The sequence below is a fragment of the Bidens hawaiensis genome, unplaced genomic scaffold (assembly GCF_021521415.1).
Source record: "Bidens hawaiensis isolate Kalapana, Puna unplaced genomic scaffold, B.hawaiensis_p1.1 tig00013428_1, whole genome shotgun sequence".
In the NCBI taxonomy this organism is placed as follows: Eukaryota; Viridiplantae; Streptophyta; class Magnoliopsida; order Asterales; family Asteraceae; genus Bidens; species Bidens hawaiensis.
In genome coordinates this window covers 578,908-596,110 of record NW_027492139.1, presented here as the reverse complement: position 1 = coordinate 596,110, position 17,203 = coordinate 578,908, and the positions used below count along the sequence as shown (strand labels likewise).

Genomic DNA, 17,203 nt, shown 5'->3' with positions numbered 1-17,203 from the left:
TTTGCAGCCGTGTTAAACCCAGGTGAACCTCAAATTGTAAACCATAATAAAACATATTAATATGTAACCTAAAATGGCCAATTAATGGACCATTCAATAACTCGTTTAAGTGCAAACTAGTTTGCTAACTGAACAAATAATTGCCATAATAACTTCTGGAATATTAGAGTGATTTCCAGAAGTAAAACGCATTATTTTAAGCACTTAGACCTGGGAAATACAAGTGCCGACTAATATTACTAAACCGAGTAATAAAAACCATGCAAACCGACACTTTAGTGACTCGGTTAACTAAGAAGCAAGCCATACAGCCCAAGTAATAATAAGAAATCTTTTGCAGCCATAAATATAATATTTTGAGTATGTATAATCTAACCGAAACTATATGTCATTAAACATTGCTATTAAAACCGAATTACAACCTAAACGGGCCAAAATTGGGCCCGCTAGTGAAAATGCAGCAATGAACATCTTTTAAAACCCATGAAATAATAAAGCAACTTATTTTTATGCATCATAACAGGTCTTAACATGTATGATGACCAAAAGTGAGTTTTTGTTAAAAAGGGTATTCTTGGAACTAAAGAATAACGAGTTAAACCGTAAATTATGGAAAATATAAAACTGAAACTACGAAACTGAAAATATTGATTTTTATAAAAAGAAGTTTTTAAGTTAAACATATTATTACAAGTCCTTAAACTTGGAATAAAGCAGCCCGAAAATATATCTTTAAACCGTGTGTCAAAAGTCTTCCGAATGGACACTTTTGTCACCCGGTTAACTAAGAAATAAGCCCTGCAACCTAACTGATATATACAATCTTTTTACGGTCCTGAACATAATAATATGATGAGTTATGACCTGACCCGTAACCGTTTTACATGAATCATCGCTTTTAAAATCGAACTAGAACCCAAACGGGCCAAAACCGGGTCCGTTAGCGAAAGTGCAGCAGTGAACATCTTTTGAAACACTTGAAATGTCAAAATAACCCATTTTTATTTATTATGACAGGTCCTAACATGTTACATGACCAAAAGTCAGTTTTGCTAAAATTACAACACAAGGGTATTTTAGGAACAAACGAAAATATGTTTTTAAAACAGAATCTCATGACTTAAAACGTCCCAAAATAATCTATAAAACATTTGAGGATAAGCGGATTTAGAAAAAGGGCCCGTATGCAAGTTCAAACTCATTGTTTCGTTTAAAACCGACGACAAGCCGACCTTAAAAGACTAAAATGATTCAAAAATATAAAATGGATATTTTTCCATAAGTGATATGTAAAATACTTTATTATAACCTTATAAACCGTTTTAATTATTTATAACGCCCTTTTTGTAAAGAAATGGTGTTTATACGCGAGTTACGGTAAAACCGACTTAAACCGAACAAGCGATTTGAAACATATAAAATTATGATTATGAAGTTTTTGATTTGTAGCAGCAAGTGTGAGTCAATAAAATCACAATTTGTTTTTTACTTATTTTATAAAAACTATATACGTCTTTAACTCGTTTTTGCCAAAATAAACGTTAAACGAAGGTACATGGACTAAAACCGTACAACCCCAAACTTGCAGGCCTGCAAATAACTCATTTTTATAACATATATTTTTCTGGAAAATGGGATACATCAATTAACAAAGTATTCGTTTATATACACTTTTCTTTAAAGACATATAGTTGAAAACGGATAACACCGGTGATGACCGGCATTGCTATCTTTCGTAATCTCATGACATGTTGTTCCAACCAATAATCATTAAACCTTTTATATGAATAAATATATAGCTTCTAGGGTCATATGGTAACCCGAAAATCCGAACTTTCCAAAAAAAGGAAACTTTATCGAAAACCGGCAAATGAACTAAGGTAACTAAAACTCCCGGAATTTGAATTATATACCGAAACACAAACACAACAATCTTATTAAGTTATTTAAGCACAAACTCCCCCATAAAAGGAAACGTTACTCATCGAGAACCAAATGCGTTGGAAAACACTTAACTAGTACACAATACCAATAGTGAATTTTACATTATTCTTCGATAACTTATTGTTGATTAATATATACACTAGGCGTACTTGGTGAATTCTAGCATAGTGCAAGCTCATTGATTATCTTTAATATACACATTGCATACGGACTAAGGTGAGTTTCGTGCTGCCCTTTTTACTTAAACTTTTTGGGCTTGATACATGCTGGTTTTACTTATGGTGTGATATTTATCAAGAGGTGTTTTACTGCTAAATTTTGTCTCAACTTTTACACAATCATTAGCCTAAGGGAATGAGCCGGAGGCTTGTATGGGTAGTACTATTTGGGAGACCCCCACGCACAGTGACCCTATGTTGGGTAAACCACACTGAGATCTGCGGATCGTTGCGGCATATAACCTACGTGTTTGATTATTGCTGTTAGCGGGGTGATAGTCCGGGACGGTTTAACTTCTAGTATGAGTTGGGGATACTTATGCTAGTTGCAGGTTTGATTGTAGACTTGATTGATGTGCACCATGATTTATACTTACATACATGCAAACTTGCGCGCATTTGTAATTGAACTGTTTTATGTGTATGTGAGCTAAACTCACGAACTCACCAACTTTTTAGTTGACACTTTTTAGCATGTATTCAGGTACTATGTGGATTAGCAATTTGGATTAGCTTTGTAATGAGACTGCTTAAGGATAGAGGTGTATGCCGAACATGAACAAATGAAGATTAGATGCCAAAAAGATTAGTAGAACCTACCTCGGGATTGTAGCAGTGTCAGAGAAGAGATAGTTGTGTAGTTACACCTTGTCATAAATACTTAGTGCAAACGTTGTGATTTATTTTTATCAATAATATTCTGCTGCTTACACTTGGTACCAATTTGTCCTTGAAACTCTCAGGCCCCCTATTGACAGGGTGTGACAGCTGGTCACAGATAATGGGAAACAATTTGCTAAGAAGCCTTTTAGCACATGGTGCAAAGAATTCAGAATCACCCAAGTGTTCAGCTCAGTCGCATACCCACAATCCAACGGCCAAGTTGAAAGAACAAACAGAACCATCGTTGAAGGAATCAAAACAAGGTTGGGAAGGCACAACAACAATTGGCTTGAAGAACTCCCAAACGTTCCATGGGCAATAAGAACAACCGAGAAGACAAGCCACAAACGAACGCCTTACAGCCTAGTGTTCGGATCGGAAGCTGTAATCCCAGCCGAAGTCGGAGTTGTGACTCAAAGAACACTCAACATGGACCTCGAATCAAACAACAATGAGACCATGTTGAATTTGCAACTCCTTGAAGAAATTCATGATCAAGCCGCAATTTAAGAGGCTAAATACAAGCAAAAAATGGAAGCTTATTACAATGCTAGAGTGAAGCATGAACGTTTCAAGCCTGGAGACCTTGTACTCCGAAGCAACGAGGCCAGCAAGAAAGAAAATCAAGGAGAACTTGGCCCAAAGTGGGAAGGACCATACACAATCCTCGAAGCCCACAAGGGTGGATCCTACAAGTTGGACGACCCAGAGGGCAAAAGGCTTCCAAGACACTGGAACGGCAAAACCCTTAAAAGGTTCCATGCCTAGTCAAAATCTAAATATGTATTTCAAGAGATGTATAATTCTCCTTTTTTGTGAACAACAACCTCTTGAATGAATGATAAACTTTTTGTCATAACTTGTCTTTACTATCCTATAATCAGGTTGAGAACCTAGCAAGAAACTCCATGGCAAGGGCCATGTAAGGGGATGAGCTCCTAGGCCACATCGCTCAATAGGTTCAAGGGTTAAATGGACCTATATAAGGGGTGAGTACCTATATCAATTCAACTCCATGAGACTTAGAATTTTTTTTTTTTCAACTAAAACTTGTCTCATAGACAGGTCTGAACAGCCTACACCAATTCGTTCCTTAAACTTCAAAAAGTTTACGAAAACAAAAAACATACACTAAGTAGTGATATAAAGGATAGCCAACATGTGCTTTTTACCTAATGAATCCTTGAAGCTAAAGTGACTGCAGCACTAAAACTTCTTAAGGAAAGTTAGCTAAAATCACATCAAACTAACAAGACAAGCAACAAACACACAAATACATAGAACATCATAGTTCATAAACAAGGACATTCCAAGGCCATAGCTAAATAAGCATTCATACATAATAAGCCAATTAAGGCTAAACAAGGAAATCACAAGGATTCCCAAAAAAATGTCCAAAGGGCTAAAAAGGCCAAACACAACTACAAGGCAGAAACTTTAAGAGTTCCATGCCAAACCTACATTGTTTAAAGATTACATAACATTGTTTTAAAGTGCTAAGAAAGCTACGAATAAAGTGTTTAAACATCGTGAACAGGCTTTGAGGTACTATCCTTACCACCCTTAACCTTCTTGGACTTCTTGACTTGCGGGCCAACATCAACAACAGCCGAGCCTTCGAGGCTTGCAACATGAGATCCGTCGCTGCCCCCGGATAAAGTTTCTTCACTGTCACCAGAACGGGAGCGTTTCTTCGACAAGGACTCGAGCACCTCTTTAGCAACCTTCTCACAAGGCCGGCTGGTTTCAAACCCTGCAACACAGAAAGAGGCTTACCAAAGCATGTTGATACTTCACCCACATAAGGGTAAGTGAGCCTCTCCATGGCACGAACTGAGTCCATAAAAAGCTTGTAAGCTTCACGGTTGAACAGGGGTGACTCCTCCATAGGTTGGCCAGACTCGTGATAGCTGCAGCCAGCAACGAAGCCCAAATGCTTACCATGGGCCAACAGTTTCGTATACACACCGCCCAACACCGAGTTGATTCGCTAGAATGAAGCAAATAAGCCACAACCTGTTGAAACCCATGCTCAATTAGCCATTTGTTGTCATCAGAGGTCTGGGTGACTGAAGCCTTTAAGCCTTCTTTCTCCATCTCGAAGGCTTTCCTTTGCACCTCAAAGGCTTCCCGGTCAGCATCCAACTTGGCCCTGTCAGCCTCCATGGCTTTTTTCAAACCCACCATCTCAATCTCATGGCCACGAGACAACTCGTCAATCTTCTTCACATACACCTTCTCCTTCTCTGAAAAACCTTCAACCTCCTTCTTCATGGCCGTCATAGAGGCCTTCATCTTTTCCTTCGTCTTCATAAATCCTTCATACTCCTCCATCCCTTTTCGAAAGCGAGTAACACCTTCTGCCAAAAGGGCAGAAACGTTACAAGAGTTCAAGATCAACCTGGATAACAGGGAATCACCCTCCATCTTGGAGATAGTATCACGAACCCCCGGAGGAGCAAAATGGGCTAACCCATCAGCACAAACTTCGGGATCCTTGAAACTATCCCCAACCTTGACACTCCACTCTGGCACATAAACAGCATCGCCATCCAACCCTTGAACCACAGACATCGCATTTTTCTTCCCAACCGATTTTCACTTCTTAGAAACTACCAACCTCTGCTCCTTCTCAACCTCCATAGTTGGACCTTGGTCTTCAGAAACATGAATGTCATCACTAACCTCAACTGATTCATGAGAAGATGAGGTGCCAACAGACTTTAGCAAACGTCGTGTGGAACGACGAGTGGAAGACTTTGGAACAGCAGTTTTGGTGAACCCTTTAACGTCTGGCACTCCCACATAACCACCACTTTCAAAACGACCCTCCTTCCCCCAAGCCACCGAATCATCCCCAACAACAGCCGCAACATCAGTGAACCCAACATCCGAGGTGTCATCACTTTTCAAAAAGTCTAAGGCAGACATAACTGCAAAACACAAAGAAAAATCATTAGCAAATGTATCAACAAAACAAAGCAAACATGGGACAAACAAATGCATACCCTTATTATCCCTCATAAGCACGGGATCCCGATTAGGCTTACCCCACAATTTGCTTATTCCTAACAACACAAGAAGGTGTTCGAGAAGAGGGCGGAGACGTGACGGACATTTTCTAATTGATTTAAAAAAGGCTTCATTTAACTCAGACTCGGCTGGCTCTGGTTCATTAAGAACAGCCTCGGGTTGTCTCCAAACGGGTTTAAATGGAATGATAGAATCAGTAACAAAGAAAAAACAGTCCTTCCAAGAACCGAGGGTTGTAACCACCGAGGAAACCAAACATATATCGACCTTAGTGTGTTCAAACGTGTACCAATCACCGTTTTTCGCTAAGCGAAAGAAACGGCGAAAACTCAATAAAGAAGGGTCATAACCAAGGGCTCTGCACAAAACCTCAAAATGCAAAACCCTAGCAAGCCCTATTGGATGGATTTGACCGAACGATACATGGTAATACTCCAAAACATTGAGAACAAAAACCGAAAAAGGGTTTCGGAGATTAGAAAATTCGAAATTACAGCAATACAGAGCAATAAAACCCGCCGGACAACGACCGATTGAAGAATCGACTGGCGGAGCAATCGGCTTATACTTTAACCCTATTCCCCACTCAACACAAAACGATTCAACCTCTTCTTGGGTTAATCGGGAAAAACTGATCGAAATATCCTTTTTGGCAACCATAATTTTGAAGAAAAATGATGGATCGAAACTAACCTGGTAATGGATTGAAAGAAACTTGAATATGTTTATGGAGGAAATTTTTAAAGAAATCTGGAAGGAAATGAATAGTTATCCCATTGATAACTATTAATGAAAAAGCAGTTATTGGGAACCGCAATCTGACAGTTACAATCACATCAACTGTCTTGTCAACATTTCAAAAAATAACCAAATCTGAACAAAGCCTCGAAGCCTACAGGCCTCGAAGCCTTTAAGCGATAAACAAAATGTGCGCAAAAGTCAGAAGCCCTTGAGCTTACCTCTAAAATCCCTCTGACTTAGGGGGCTGATGACGGGGGTAGCCCAAGGAAATAATGAAATGGCTGGAACACATTAACGCTAAAAAGGTTAAAAGGTTAAAAGCTTCGTTTCCCGCCCAAACTTATGTAAACAAGTACCCACGTGCTACAGTACGATATCAAATCACTGTTCACATCCTTGTCCCCTCTGAGCAAGGGACATGCTCAGATAAAGTATTATTATTTTAATCATGAACCAGCGGTCCAAAGCTTCCAGCCCATAAAGGTCAACTCTCTATGCAAACTGGAGGGAACTAGTTTAGTTACAACTGGACGAAAGGCTTAAGTCTCTTCTCCTATATAAGAGAGACTTGGCCACAAACAAGAACACAATAAGATCTGGACAGATAACATACTCTCCCTTATCTTCTCTTCTTCCTTGAGAAATATGCTTCTTGTTTATTTCTTTCTTACTTCAATAACTTCATAGCTTCACCAAGAACATCATCCCAAAACCGATTCTAAACATTACGGTTCTTGATCTTCGGTGAGCTATAACAACAAACAACTAACTAGTGAACCTCCTTCTACGGCAAAACGTAGAGGGACACCACGACCTGCGTTAGGTTAACCTGAACCCTTAAAGCTCGTTAGCCTAACCAGTCCATTTACTATCATTGGTCTTATCTTTGTTGTAGCAACAATGTAAAACTGAAAACTATACATAGAATATTTAAAAAAACTCACTTGTCATAATATGTTATGTACATGATATAGTACTATTGTTTTCCCACGTGAATAAATAGAGTATCTTTATTAATTTTATAATTATTATAAACTAATAAAGATGAAGCGATGAACCTAATTCCTACAATATTTACAACATTGTTTTACTCTTTCATATGCATGCCATGGATATAAGTATATAACATTTCATCCCATTGTTGGGTAGATTAAAGAGTATGATATAGAAAGAGAGTAACATAACAAAAACGAGGGGAAATAACAAAAAATATTGAGAATAAAATTGTGACGAGTGGAGTAGTTTACCCCTTATTATTTTTTTATTTTTTTAACATATATATAGCAAAACCGGGAACATTTAATTATGATATTTAATTAAATCCTATCGTACTCTACTAATAAAAGAAAATAATATTGACATGTGTCGCTTTGTGATTAAACCTCTTATCTCTTTTTCTTTCAAAATTAAAATATTTTTTTTGAACGACCAACTAAGTAACGCCGGGTACTCCGTACGTGGGTGTCATTGGCTAAAGGTAGTCCGGACGGACGGAGCCCCTAGCGGTTTACCTATTGAGGGATTCACCGGATAAAACTCGACCCCCACGCCCGCCAAACGGCACGACAGCGAGGAGCCGGTAAAACCGGGTGAGATCAGGACTCGAACCATGGCAAGCCAGGGTCATCCCTCATATCTCCCATATAATTTGGTGATAATAAGGTTTGAACCCCCTACCTCTCACTAGTAAAGTGAGTGCTCTACCATTGAGGCACAACCAATTTTTTCAAAACTAAAATATTAATTGACCATAATATATATCATAAATAAATAATTATTCGCTTTCCTTTTACACCATAATTATATTATGTTTACACATTTTTATACAAATAAATATTAACATATTATGTATGTTACTGTATACTCCAAAATACTTGATGAAATCTAAAAAACTCAACAACAAACCATGTTTGTTAAATATTGAAAAAAATATAATTTAAAATGTTATCATAGAAATATTTTATGTACCTCGCTCCTTATACAGGAGCAGCTCTAGCTGAATATTTTATGTACCGTGAACGACACACTTTAATCATTTATGATGATCTCTCTAAACAAGCGTAAGCTTATCGTCAAATGTCTCTTCTATTACGAAGACCGCCTGGGCGCGAGGCTTATCTAGGAGATGTTTTTTATTTACATTCACGCCTTTTGGAAAGAGCTGCTAAATTATGTTCTCTTTTAGGTAAAGGAAGTATGACTGCTTTACCAATAGTTGAAACCCAATCGGGAGATGTTTCGGCTTATATTCCTACTAATGTCATTTCAATTACTGATGGACAAATATTCTTATCTGCCGACCTATTCAATGCTGGAATCCGACCCGCTATCTCTGTTTCTAGAGTGGGGTCTGCAGCTCAAATTAAAGCTACGAAAAAAGTAGCCGGTAAATTAAAACTGGAACTGGCACAATTCGCAGAATTAGAAGCTTTTGCACAATTTGCTTCTGATCTCGATAAAACTACTCATAATCAATTGGCAAGAGGTCAACGATTACGTGAATTGCTTAAACAATCCCAATCCGCCCCTCTCGCGATAAAAGAACAGATACTTACTATTTATACCGGAACAAACGGTTATCTCGATTCATTAGAAATTGGACAGGTAAGGAAAAATATTATCATTAACATGTTATATTATATTGTTAAATATTGTAAAAAAATAAAACTCGAATATGATTTTATTTTACAAAACACTTTTTTTAATCATTAACTTCTAAATATATGTTTAAAAGTCGATCCATTTTTATAAAATCAATCAACTTATCTATTATTATTATTATTATTATTATTGTAAACTGTCATATAAATTTATAAATTATAATATATGCTTTAAATTTATTTATTTAATTTTTTCGGTTAATTTAGTAAACTATATATATATCTTAAATTTTGTAAGGATGGTATATACCAATCACTATCATATATAATAAAGTTTATCATATTTAATTTCTATGTTTTTTTTAGAATAAAGTGTCATTTTCGTAGTTGTAGTTTGACAAATAATGAGAATTTAGTCCAAAAATTGTATTTTTTGCATATGGATCATCTACGTTTCACAATTCTTGTCAATTACATCCAAATTACTAACTTGGTTAAATTTAATCGTTAAGTCAATGGTACACATGTTTTTTCACTCTTTCTTTATTATAATACTTAATAAACATAAATTAATATTATTTTTATGTAACCGACACATCATCTTTAGCTTTTTCCTTCTTTCTTTTCTTTCTTTCTTTTCCTTCACTCGCCGCTGTTGCGGCTATTGTTGACGTTGTTATTACTGGTATTATTATTATTATTATTATTATTATTATTATTATTATTATTCTTCGTGACTATATTATTATTTTGTCTTTGTTGCAAGTTTCTTCTCCGTATATTCATTTGTATATATTCATTAATGTGTTAGTAAATGCGTGATCGGTGATGTATCACTTGTGTCATCAAAATCTATCTTTATATTGATAAATATAGGTGATACACACCTTAAACTCGCATATATATATGCAAACCATATTAAGGCATCGGCTCACATATATTAAGATTTTGTAAAATGAGTGAAGTCGTTTGAAAAATCGGTATATTGAACAAATAGGAAATGGGTCATTACTTTTTTTCATAAAACCAATGGGGTCAATAGTAAAAATGAAAATGGGGTCGGAAATTTCTTATCATGTGTTCTTTATGTATCACGAAAAATAATGTTTTCGGTTAACATCGACATCCACAACATGCACCCCCCACTAATACGAAGTAAGGGGAAGGTTCATGTACATTTTAATCTTAACATAAGAACGTAGGAAATAATACCAATTTATAAAAATTGAGAACGTAAGAAACAATAACAGGTACAATACCAATATACATAAACAGTGATTTGTAATAACAAAGAAAAAACCTAAAAATTACAACAAAAGAATCAAAATCAAGAACAAAATAATAACAACATATACCAACAAATACTTATAACAACAAAGAAAAAATCTAATAATAACAACAAAATATAAATAAGCAAATACTTATAACGTCTCATAATCGAAAACTAGCAAATACGAACAAAAAATAACAGCAAACACCTATAAAAATAAACCTAATAATAACAACAAATTGGTTCTCACTGTTTTCATGTTAAGAATAAAATGTATTTGATCATGTTTCTACGAAGTAATATGAATTATATTATTATTTTTTAACAGCAAAATTCCACATTTACCTTTACGATAATTTCTATATGAATACATGTCATCCATCAAATCAATTCAATAGTTAAGTTCGATATGGTGGCAATTTCGTTATTTTATGTATGGATGGAGAGAAAAAGAAGAAATGTGGTTATTAATATTGTGTTTTCATTAATTCTAATTTCATAGAAAAAAATATTATAACATATAAAAGTTTTATATTTTATTATTTTTCAGAATGTATACCATTAATTAAAAAGATTGTTTATATTAGTTTTAGTATAATACTACTAAGAATTGCTATATACAATTATATATTATATTTATGTTATATATTTATACTATATATAATACACCAAACAAGGGTAAATTAAGACACCCATTTTAAGTAATTTACAACACTTAAAGCATGAGGTAAGAGATACACTTGTCTTTTACATACATAAAACCCACGTTCATTTGATTTTTATCAAAATATTACAAATATAGTACCTTAACTTTACTTAAATTTTGTTAATTAAGAAAATAGTTGCAACTTTGATCCCTCATGATTAACTACTTTTTACTCAACTTTATTTTTTTTTTTGGTTTTGTTCATATATGCCTTACAAAAATAAGATTAAAATTTTTTCGAACATACCTATTTAAACGTGTTTATTTTTGTTGACGTTTCAGTATAAATTTTTTTCAATACAGATGGACGGTTTAAAATGTACAAGTCATTATGAAATTATGCATAAATGTATAAATTTTTAAAGGATAAACTTTATAATCTCATGTTTCATTTAATTACAAATCTAGCCCTTTATCTTTTTTATAAAAAACATAAACAAACTTATTAATTATTACAATTCAAAGTTTAAGGAATAATTACAACTTTGACCACTTACTATTATCTAAATATTACTCAACTTTATTTTTTTTCCTTTTATATGTTTTATAAAATATGATTAAAAGAACTTATATTATATAAATATCAAAATAATCAAGAAGGACTTGAGGTTGAGCTCGGATTGAAGTTTTAGTCGAGCTCGAGCTAGGCTTGGTTTGCTAACAACCTTTACGTATTGTTTCTCGCTACATCGCGCGGGTACCCGACTAGTTATATATAATACATTTGTGAAGGACTGAGGATGTTTTTAATTTTAAGAGTTTACAATATTTTATTTATACAGTACATATGCATTCACTTTAAGTAATTTTATAGTTTCTTAATTGTTTTAATTTGTAACCATTAATAATTAGTATAAATTGTTTAAAAATGCATATTTAATTCACTGCATTTTTAATAATGTATTTTTAATTCACTACTTTATATAACATAACCACTAATAATTATTATTACTCAAAATAATAGTAATAATACCAAATATAAAGGGTGTTTAAGGTAAGTCGGATTAAAAGTCAGATTAAATTAAACTTTTACGAACCCATCAAGATATATGGGTCACCCACTAGTGTGTGTATTGAGAATCTTTTCCACCCCCACCCAATGTCATTTTGATATGTTTGATAAAATGCTGGAATAATTTTGTCTCATGGGAGAACATATTAATTTACCACCTATCGAATTATGGGAACATATAAGGCACGCTAGTTTATATTAGAGTTTTTTTAGCTAATAAAATTATTTTTATAAGTTATATTTTATTATTTAACATGACTTTGGATTATTTTTGCCTAACTTAACTTCTTTTTTTTCTGATATGAAAATAAAGAAGTAAAGTAGTTATTTAGTTTTAACCTATTTTAACAAATATTTTTAAATCAATCATGTTAATAAAAAAAATCACCATCACCTTTTTGAAAAAAAAATCACTTCGAGTTTCATGTTGGTGCAAAAATACTGTGCTTGTAAAAGATGTGGACTAAGTTCCTAGATATTGCGAACGGTTTTTTAGTTTGATGTTTTTTTATGGACTGTCGTATTTAGCTTTTATAAAAATGATCCTGGAAAATATGATGAATGGATATTTGGTGATTTATTAAATAGTAGGTTATTAACCAGTGTACGACACGGGTGGAAATAAAAAAAATCATCAATTAAAAACATATATATAGTTTTAAACGACAACATATTTTTAAATATTTTTTTAGACGGTAACATGATTACAATTGCAAGTCTTATTCAAATAGAAACATAATATTGAAAGTCATATACTTAAAAAAAATTACATTACATAGTAGAATGTTTACAAACAAACTTTAAAACATAATCTTCCTTAACTGCTAAATATTTCTTTAATGAAAGAAAAAGACATTCAAACTCGTTTGTGATCTATAGCTCCTCGTTCAAGAACCGATTAGTAACCTCTTACCGGCATCTTGTTAAAAGTAATTTTTTATCATCCGATAAGGCGATAACCTTGAACCAAAGGATTTTGCGAATCCAACATTATCTTCAAATAATTACTTATTTCTTTATCTAAACTTGATTTTGAGTCCCTGTATATGAATATTGAAATTGGTTAAATATATATTTTTAAAATTTTTATTTATTAATAATTATTAAAAAAAAAGTAAAGACCAAAAAAAAAGTAATAGATGTTGCATACCCAAAACTGCAATATTTTTCCACACATCATGCAGAGGCCCGATTTCAAGTGAGTAAACCTTCACAAGATTAACACATAAACAATGATAACCAACTAATAAAATCATTAATCTTAAAAAAATTGATTAATCACTGAGAGAACCGTGAAACCAAAGTACCAAACTGATTGTCATGGTTCGGTTCGGTTCAGTTTTGAGTTTTCAAATAAAAAAAACGTGACCAACGATTTGACCTAAACACCGTCAGAACCGGACCGTGAAAAACCTTAAGAAGTACGGTCCACTATTAAAGTAAATTACCTCATTTATGAAACAAATTATGCGGAAAAACAACATACTCATAATAACTTGTGATAGAGGCTTATTCCTCATAAATTACCTCATTTATGAAACAAATTATGCGGAACTGAGCACGTTAATAAAGCAATAGATGATTTTCAAGGTATATCTTCTGTATTCTCCAACAAAATCAAGAAGATGATCACGGTGTTGGATGGCAAGCAAGTCGGTTAGAAACATGAAAGCTGCCTAAAAATTTATCACAAACAGGTTTATGAAAACGTTACCAATAAGAAGAGCATATAAAAGAATGTAAAAAATAAAATAGACCTGATATCGTGAACCAGTAACCTCCACGCATGCTAAGAACGCTACCAAGGTTTTCCCACATCCCATGTCTCCCCGCAAAAAGATAAAAACATGTTAAAATAAATAAAAAAATACACCATTAAAAATCAAGAAAATGACATGAAGCTTACGTGTTATTCACCAGAAGGGTACTCTTGCAACATTTGTGGATGATACTTCAGAATTTGTGGGCTTAAAGAGATAATAAAACGATTAGTAAATAGAATATAAAATAAAAGAAAATAGTAAAGATCTTATACATTGATCATGCCTCCTAACATCATCCTTGGTTAATCTTCGCCTTTCAAACTCAAATTCAAGTTTTAAATCAACTCTTAGAATGGTTCAGATTCCAAATTCGAGAACCCATAAATCAACTAATGCCTCCTGCAAACATAATACATTTCACAATATCAATAAAAAGTAATAACAGAAATAGTATATGCACATTAGTGATTACCCACATAATGATGATTATTAGATAACAAATGTGATTAAACCACGCGTAATGGTGGATGATTGTTTGGGCACCACGTCAAATAAAAATATCAAAAATCCATAGCTTGCAAAGTTATTTGGGCACGCACATTAGTGATTACCTACATAATGATGATTATTAGATAACAAATCTTGCCAACACAGTCTAAAACTTAATTATCATTTACATAAAAATACCAAAAATCCATAACTTGTAATTAAAGAAAATGATTTAAAAAGAAACCTGCAATCCTTTGGCACAACTAATTCCAACTCCAACATACTAACCTGAGATTAAAAGACTTAAAACATCATACACCAAAAGCATTATTTACTCAATTTATGTAAGTTTTACTGCAATAACCATTATAGGACTAGCATGAAAATAAAAGACTCAAAACATGTCATACAATAACAAAAATTATTTTCTCTATATAACCAAGTTTTAAAGCAACAATCATTAAACTTCATAATGTGTACATATTCGACATGGTTATCAACCGAAACCGGTTCATTAGAAACCGAATTCAAGGACGAATTTAGCAAATGACTAACCTTGATTTGATTGTGCTGGCCACACTTCACCAAGAATGAACCAACGGAAAGGAATGAAACAGAGAACACCATTTACTATATTTCAATAATTATAACACTTTACCATAATGTGTCACAACAAACAACAATACAAATTACCATCCTCATCTTTCGTATTAAGTTATTAACAACAAGTTATAAAAGTTCTAAGCATTTCAGTATATGACCAAAAGTAACAAACAAAAAAATCTGTGTATTCATCAAAACACTTGAAAGGCATTCATATTTTCTAAGCATCAACAAAAATTATAACCATACAAAAGCGAACCAAGAATGGCATAAATAAGACGATAATTCATACCTGATAATACAGAACAGCACCCGCAAATGTCGCCTCCTTAGTCCTTAATGGACCCTAACCAGAAAGAGATCCGAACGAACTGCAAGGTAATTAAACTAATGATTACCTTAAACTAAATGATGGTATCGAAAAACAGAATGAATTGCAAGGGATGAAACGTTTGGGTCAGAATGGAACGATGATTACCTTATATTAAACAAAACTTTTGCAAATTAATCTATTCAAGGGGATTATTAGGGTTTAATATAACATGGTTGTTAATCAAAATGTGGATTTACAAACGAACAAATCCTACAAAATTAACTTAAAATATTTTAACTGATGAAAATGACAGCCATTAATGCAAGCTAAAAAGAAATTATCATACCTTGAATAATCAGTCGGGGTTGAATAGATCGTGAACTGATTGAGAGATAACATGGATGTGCATTAGGGTTTGTAATATGTTAAGGACACCAAGATTTTGAAACCAAATCGATATTATATCAATGTGGAATTAGTGTTTGTGGGTGAAGAATTTTGGAAGAAATTAGAATGAGGATGTAGGGACGATGGGTTTGCGGGATTGAAAGACTGATTCCATTATCCGTCTCTTTATAACCGATTATTTGAATTGCGGTCAATATACATCGGTTATAAACATTAATTTCGGGTTCATCCGGAATTTCAACTATAATTAATTTTGAATTATTATATTGTCTTATATTTATGAAAATAATGAGAATTGGCCAATATAATAGGTAGATTTTGTTTTATAATTATTTTATTATCAAAAAAAATAGAGAATCGATTTATATAAATGAAAATATTAGTATTAGATCAATAGAAAGAGAACATGTGGACATAAACTCAATTGATTTAATAGTATAGGCAGATAGATGTTGACAATATTATTTAATATAAATGTTGACTATATTTAAACATACGGAAATAAACTTACTATAACTTTTTTGAATATAAGTTACTAATTATATTATTTACAATAATATAATTAATCATCAATTATAACACCATATATTATGTAATGTAATTCATATAAGATGTGAAAATAAAAGTTAGTAACTTTGTTATATATATGTAACTCAATTGTTAATTAGTAAATCGTAATTATAAGTCAATGTTTACAATAATAAGTCAATGGGTTAATGGTTCAACAATGGATTTGTAACTCAATTATTATTGTTAAACAATAATAAGTCAATGAATTTGTATTATAATTCTTAAAACTTAATGACCGTAATTAAATCAATGAGTCAATGGGTCAACATCAGTAAATATGGTAAAACTTAATGATTGTCATTTAATGTTTAATTTACATTCAAATTTACACCATAATTTGCACAATAATTAATTCATATTTACAAATTAATTACATTCAAATAATATACAATAATTAATTCAAATTTACAAATTCCGTAATTAACCCATTACGTTAATCAAATGGGTCATCCTTTCGTAAATTGAACATGAATGATACAAACCTTTACAACTTTATGAATTTGATAATTTTAAATAAATATAATATTTTAACAAAATTTTAATATTTTAAATCGGTAATCTCTCTATATTATATATATATTATCCATAATCTCTATATTAAATACGTAATCTCTTATATTGATGAAATATCAAATAATTATCATAATTATATATTATATATTATATATTATCTGAAAAATAAACAAAGATGGTGAATGAAATCAACCAAAAATAATAAAATATTCAAAATAAAATTTTAAATATTTTGTTTTAGAAACTATAGCTACGATTTTAATATATTACATTAATTAGAATATTCAAAATGAAAATGAAAATTAAACATTAAAAGAAAGATGAAAGATAATACTTTAATAATGTAACACCCCGACC

At 32.6% G+C, this 17,203-nt stretch overlaps 1 long non-coding RNA gene across 5 annotated transcripts; it reads right to left on the bottom strand.

Annotated features, from left to right (window-relative positions):
- Positions 1–13,010: 13,010 nt before the first annotated feature.
- Positions 13,011–15,414, bottom strand: LOC143544123 (uncharacterized). Of its 5 annotated transcripts, none has more exons than XR_013137196.1 (6): positions 15,335–15,414; positions 14,684–14,727; positions 14,427–14,561; positions 13,636–14,349; positions 13,338–13,395; positions 13,011–13,227 (listed from the first exon to the last, which is right to left on the bottom strand). It is a non-coding gene; the product is annotated as an uncharacterized LOC143544123 (long non-coding RNA). The 5 variants fall into 5 exon arrangements; XR_013137199.1 differs by having other exon boundaries at positions 13,674–14,349; XR_013137197.1 differs by having other exon boundaries at positions 13,338–13,863; positions 13,945–14,349.
- Positions 15,415–17,203: the final 1,789 nt, after the last annotated feature.